The sequence below is a fragment of the Nematolebias whitei genome, chromosome 15 (assembly GCF_014905685.2).
Source record: "Nematolebias whitei isolate Nwh7 chromosome 15, NemWhi1, whole genome shotgun sequence".
In the NCBI taxonomy this organism is placed as follows: domain Eukaryota; kingdom Metazoa; phylum Chordata; class Actinopteri; order Cyprinodontiformes; family Rivulidae; genus Nematolebias; species Nematolebias whitei.
This window is the reverse complement of record NC_056512.1, coordinates 44,025,245-44,031,487: the sequence shown is the minus strand read 5'-3', so window position 1 is coordinate 44,031,487 and position 6,243 is coordinate 44,025,245. Positions and strand designations below refer to the sequence as shown.

The window sequence follows — 6,243 nt, the reverse complement described above, 5'->3', positions numbered from 1 at the left end:
TATATATATATAAACTACTACTTACTACATGCACTACTATTTGTACATTGCAGTTTTTCACTTATCGCGAGGCTTCTTCAGGGTACGGATCCCCCACTGGAAAAGAGGGACTACTGGACGTAAAAAAGTTTTATTGTAAAAAACAGAAGAAACTATAAATACTATTATAACAGAATGTGAAGTAACATAAAGTACTTGTTTGCACTCTTGATGCTGTGGCTTCCCGTCTCTCTTTGTTCCTGCTTTCTTGCAGATGGAGGGCAGAGTCAGGTTGCAGGGGCTGTCGTCCCAGCGCCCTTCCTGCACGTGATGACAGGACCAAAACAGAAACAGACACCACAGATGGTCAATATACGCTCACGGAGGAGACTCGCTGAGAGTCTGGGATCGTTAGGGGGTCTCTAAAGGGTCTAAAGGTCACTCACGGGGCCCCACATGGACACGCAGTCCTCCTGGGTGTTGCGGAAGTTATTGGGTTCAAACGGGTGCCAGAAGGTGAAGATGACAGGCGTGTGGTCAGTCCACTGGAAGTTCATTTGCATGTCGGTGTCATGGAGGCCTAGCCATAACTGATCAATATCTAATAATAATAAATAAATAAAAAATACAGACAGATGAGTTAAACAAACAGTTAAGTAAACAAGATGTTTCATGACTTTTAGTGAATTAAAAAGATGAAGCGCTTTCAGAAGCTAACTTTTTTTTAATTTTTGACAAAAGTTGATCTAAAAGCAGCTGCTATTTAAACTGTTCTGAACATATAATATATAATTGTCAGGGGAATTTAGGTAAAGGTTATGGATGTTTATCACGAACTAATGTTGAACCATGTGTGTGAGGTCAAAGAGGCTTTTGTCTGAGCAGAGAGGAACCTGCAGGCACACGGCGGCATCAGATAAAACTCCAAGGCCTTCTCGTCTGGACGCTGGAAAGTCGAGGTCGTCTTGACCTCGCCACTGTCTGATGAGCGTGTTTTATAAAACACTTCCTGCCTCACTGTCCGGTGCAGATTCTCACCGACGAGGCTCCAAGCATGTAACTTTTGTACATCTGTGAAAGCCTTATCGTGACCTCTACCCTTGGTTAAAGATCTTCTCTTGTCCTCAGAGAGGCTTTTTTGAGTAAATAGAGATGATGAAAGGATATTTATTTATCCAACAATAATCTGTCACCATGTCACCAGAAGATTATCATCAAGATGACGTTTCTTTTTTTCTACCAGACGACACGGTGCTGGAGAGCCCTCATTCCCTGAACGGACCCACGCAGCTGGGTATGTCATTGATTCCCGGGGGGAGTGGAAGTTGATGTGCCTATCTGTGCTGTCCATGGAGGACGTAGAAGATGTGCACATTATTGGATTTATGATAACAGTGTTTCTGCTTTTTGGAACCGGCGGTTACCTTGGATATCAACAAATTAGGAAAACATCGGCAGCAGTTTCGGCCATGGTAAAAGCACCAGCGTCATGTGAGGGATTAATTTGTGCCTCGAGCGCTCAGACTCATGCTTAACGAGCTCAACCGCAAGCTGGACACAATTTCTGAGAATCGTAAGCCACTTGCGGCTCCTGGAACTCGCTGGCATGAAGGATTCGACCTTGGAGAAAGTTAACGAGCACGGACCGGGCGGAACGTCCACAAATCTGGCTGTTTGGATTCACCATTGCGTGAACCAGCAGAACTGAAGGCAGACAGAAAACATGGTCTGGCAGCCCAAACTATTGTTGTTTATCTGAAGTTGGCCTCTCCGCTGGCTTTAGGCCAACTTATCTCTGAAGTCTTCATCTAATGTTGCTACTTGTTTTGTTTTTTTATGACATGTGCTGCTGCTGCCTGTTCTTGGCAAGGTCACCCTTGTGAAAGAGGTCTTGATCTTAATGGGTTTTTATCTGGTTAAATGAAGGTTTAATAAATAAAAATCTCAAATTGCTCCTGGAGGATACGTAAACTTGAAGCTCTACCTGGCCCCCGCCCCCTCCCGAGGACATCTGTGGCCTTATCAGAACCATGATGCTGATAGACACTGTACCATCTTATCAGAACTTTGGAACTTTCTGGCGTGTCCATGGACAACTCGCATCCTTTATGTTGCGAGGTCTTTTTGTGCATTTTTTTTACATCGTTTTCCAGTCAGGACATGGCGTGAGACATGATTTTTTCTGTCTTCCTTCATCCTCCTGTTCTCTTTTTCTCATCTGCCTGTATCTTGTACGTAACAGGTCTCTCTTGTAAATGAGTCTTTGAGGCTCAGTGGGATCTAACCTGTATAAATAGAGGTCTAATAACAATAATAATAATAATTTCAGCTCTATTTAGATTCGTTTTCATGAACTGCTTTTGATTTTTAATCATGGTATTTAAAAAATATACTCAATTAATTCTTAATGGGTGAAGTAGAGGGCTGCCATCTAATGTGCCTGGGTAGCAGCTGGGAGGTTAAGGGCCTTGCTCAAGGGCCCACAGTCGGGTAAATGATGGTGGAGGCAGATGTCTTGCTTCACTATGCACACCCAAATTTTTGTGCCAGTCTGGGGATTCAAACCAGTGACCTCCCAATCACAGGCTCATCTTACCTGATCTCCCTTATTGTAGCTAAAAATCTGTGTATATAAATCAGTCAACTCAGTATCAGACAAAATGTTATTCCTTTGTTTCAGTTTCTAGAGGGAAACCGTTGCAACATAAGCCTAAAAACAAAATGTGCAGCTAAAAACAAAATAAGAAGAAAAAATAGCTTGACTGCTGAATATTTAATGATTTTGCTGAAAAATGATGGATTTGCGACCCCCCCCCCCCCCCCCCCCGCCTCTCGTAATGGATGGACGGAACTGAAACAGAGCTTTCAAAACTAAAAGCAGAACACTAGCTACAAACCAAATGCTAAAAGCTAAAAGAAACATAAGAAGGCAAAAACACAATTAGGTAGAAGCAGATTTTCCAAGGAATTGAAAAGAGCTCTGAGTATTTCTATCTGGAAAGTATTAGTAAATATTATTAAACATTTTGAATGAAAAGTCCCTTATCTCCAGAATGAGCTGAACAACTTGATGCATGAACAGCTAAAATGGCACCAAGTCTGCAGCTTTAGTTAGGAGGCAACAAAAGATCAGAACATTATGAATAAACAATAGTGTGGACGTTGAATCAGTCTGCACCCGCATGAAGTTGAGCATTAAAACACAAATAGTGGAAAAGCTGTGCACAGACTGAAAGAGCCAGTATAAATTTAAAACAGACCTTTCTTCAGGTTGCGTATGATGAACTCCAGCTCAGGTAGCGTGTGGATGCTGACCAGGTTGGCCTCAGTCTTCTGGCAGGCTTTCTGAGCTGCGTTCCAATCATTCTTCTCGGAGCTGAGCTTGTAGCATCCAGCCTGGAAGGCCTGCCAGCCCACATCGCACTCATACTTGTGATCATCTGCCCACGAATCTGTAGACACGTGAAAACCGTTAGCTTCCAAACGTCAGCTGAGCACCGGGGCTGGAACGGACGCCTTTGGTTCATCAGACTTTTTTAAAAAGGCTTTCTTACGCACCGGTAGTGAAGGGGTCCAGAGTGGCGTTGGGTCTCTTCTTACAGGCGTAAGGCAGAGCGTCAGAACAATCGCGGTTCTGCCAACGACCGGCTGACTCGGACCTGACCACAACGCAGTTCTCCTCCTCCTCAACATTCGGCTCATCTACAGTTGAATAAAAAAAAACCCCAGATAAGCAAAGATCCCAGTGCTCAGATAACGCTCCACGTGTTCTCAGAGACAAAACTTTGTGGTTGCACAGCTTTTATTTCAGGTTATTCTGCATGTCACTCGATCTGAGGCTAACCTGGCTCCCAGTTTAGATACTTGAGTGGTGACGAGTCGGACCACTGCCAGCCTCCACTGAGGTCCAGGTCATTGAGGCCAATCCACAACGCAGAGCTGTAAGCATTCAGGATACCTGAAACAGCAAGAAAACAATTTCCTTAAGTGATATAAAATCTCATAAAAACATGTTTTTTGTGTTTTGTATTTAAACAAACAAGAGTACAGCACATTGTACGCCCATCGACAAACTTTAATACAACAACCTGTAGCAATGGCCCAAACAAGCAAAGACCTGTATAACATTTGACCTTGATTTGTGACCTTGACCTTAGATCTGGAGGGATGAAAATATTCTGTAACACTCCGTCTAGTGATGATGCGTAAGTGTATGCTGTTTTGTTAAATTATCTTGAACGGATTTGAAGTTGGGGGCAATACAAGCAAAGACCTTGTAGAATGATGCATGGATGGAGGGATGATGGATGGATGAATGGATGAATGCATGGATGGATGAATGGATGAATGCATGGATGGATGAATGGATGGATGCATGGATGGATGGATGAATGAATGGATGATGGATGAATGGGGGATGCATGTATGTATGTATGGGATGGATAGATGCATGGAAGGATGAATGGATGGATGTATGTATGTATGTATGGATGGATGGATGGATGGATGGATGGATGAATGCATGGATGGATGAATGGATGGATGCATGGATGGATGAATGAATGGATGATGGATGAATGGGGGATGCATGTATGTATGTATGGGATGGATAGATGCATGGAAGGATGGATGGCTGGATGGAGGATGGATGGATGGATGGATGGATGGATGGATGGAGGATGGATGGATGGATGGATGGATGGATGGATGGATGGATGGATGGATGGATGGATGGATGGATGGATGGACAGATGGATGGATGGGATATGACAGAATTAAAATTTGAAACTGGACTTTGATATGTTTATATTTTAAATGAACCTGTTTATTTTTCCTCAATGTGACACAACACTTATCCATCCATCCATCATACATCCATCCATTCATCCCTCCCTCCCTCCCTCCATAGGACACAAGGAGACAAACAACCATTCACTCTCTCTCTCACCCAGGGACAATTTAGAGTCCCCAATCAGCCCAACATGCATGTTTTTGTTCTGTGGGAGGAAACCGGAGTACCCGGAGAAAACACGTTTGAAGCCATAACTTTTTCTTCACGGTATAAACACGAGCGTGATCTGAGGTTACCGCTGATGTACGTCTGCTCGTGCAGCTTGGAGATGCTTAGCAGGTCGGCCTCTTGCTGCTGGCAGCTGATCCGAGCCTCGCTCCACGACAAGGTGGCCCCAAAGTTAAACTGGTAGCAGCTGTCCGTCAGCGGGTCGGTATCCCAGAACGTCTCACAGCTGCTGCCTGACAGAAAAAGAGTGAAGAGTCGGTAGCAGGAGCATATTAACCAGAAGATGGGAAGTTCTGATAAGTTTACTTTGAACAGGACAGAATCCCCAGCGTTGGTCTCGGTCGTAGTTGTAGGTGGTGGCACACCAAAGATGCCCGTCGTCGCGCCCGATGCTCGTGCAGTTATGGAACCACTGGCCCTTGTACATAAAGGGCAGGTAGCAGGGTCGGCCATTAGAGTTCCCCTGGATGGTGTAGATCTCTGGAGAGCAAACAGAAAAATGTCTGCATGAGAAATAGCTTTTTCTGTTCAAATGTAGGATTTTAAACTGTCCTGACCTGAAATGACGTGTAAGAAGTGGGCGAAGAAAAACCCCACAGAGGTCGCTGAAATGACTCGAAATGACAAAAAACATGATAAAAACGACAACCCCGAGTTTCCTGCACCGCTCCGCAGGTATGTGGACCCACTCTTCGTGAGCAACCCGCTCCAGATGTCTCAGGTTTGAAGGATTCCTTCTCCAGATGTTTCTGCTCTTTCCACAGATGTTCAACAGGATTTGGATCAGGGCTCAGAAGTCCCCTTCAGAATAGTCCGACGTCTTGTTCGGAGCCTTCCTGGGTGCGTTTAGCTGCATGTTTTGGGTCATTATCCTGTTGGAGGACGTGACCTGTGACAGCCTTCTGCACATTTTGCTGCAGAACACCTTGAGATTGAACCCTGCACAGATTCTGATGCAGCAAAGAGGCCCCAGAACCCCCGAGCGTCCCCCATGTCCCACTGTAAGTGTGTGTAAGTGTGTGTAAGTGTGTGTAAGTGTGTGTGTGTGTAAGTGTGTGTATGTGTGTGTGTGTGTGTGTGTGTGTATGAAGCATTCACACTATTGTGATCCATTTTTCTTCCGTACGTTTTTCAGCACAATTCTCAACCTCCAGTTTTTAAGCTGTTTCAACAAATCATAAATTAAAACATTCGGCTCTTACAGGACAAACCTGCTGTGAAACCTATTGGTGCAACTTTAGCTT

The 6,243-nt window shown here is 44.4% G+C and overlaps 1 long non-coding RNA gene across 1 annotated transcript; it reads right to left on the bottom strand.

The window, feature by feature from the left end:
- Window positions 1-3,657: 3,657 nt before the first annotated feature.
- Window positions 3,658-5,161, bottom strand: LOC119421899. Its single transcript, XR_005187381.1, has 3 exons — window positions 5,068-5,161; window positions 3,824-3,937; window positions 3,658-3,681 (listed from the first exon to the last, which is right to left on the bottom strand). It is a non-coding gene; the product is annotated as an uncharacterized LOC119421899 (long non-coding RNA).
- Between the last annotated feature and the right edge of the window lie 1,082 nt (window positions 5,162-6,243).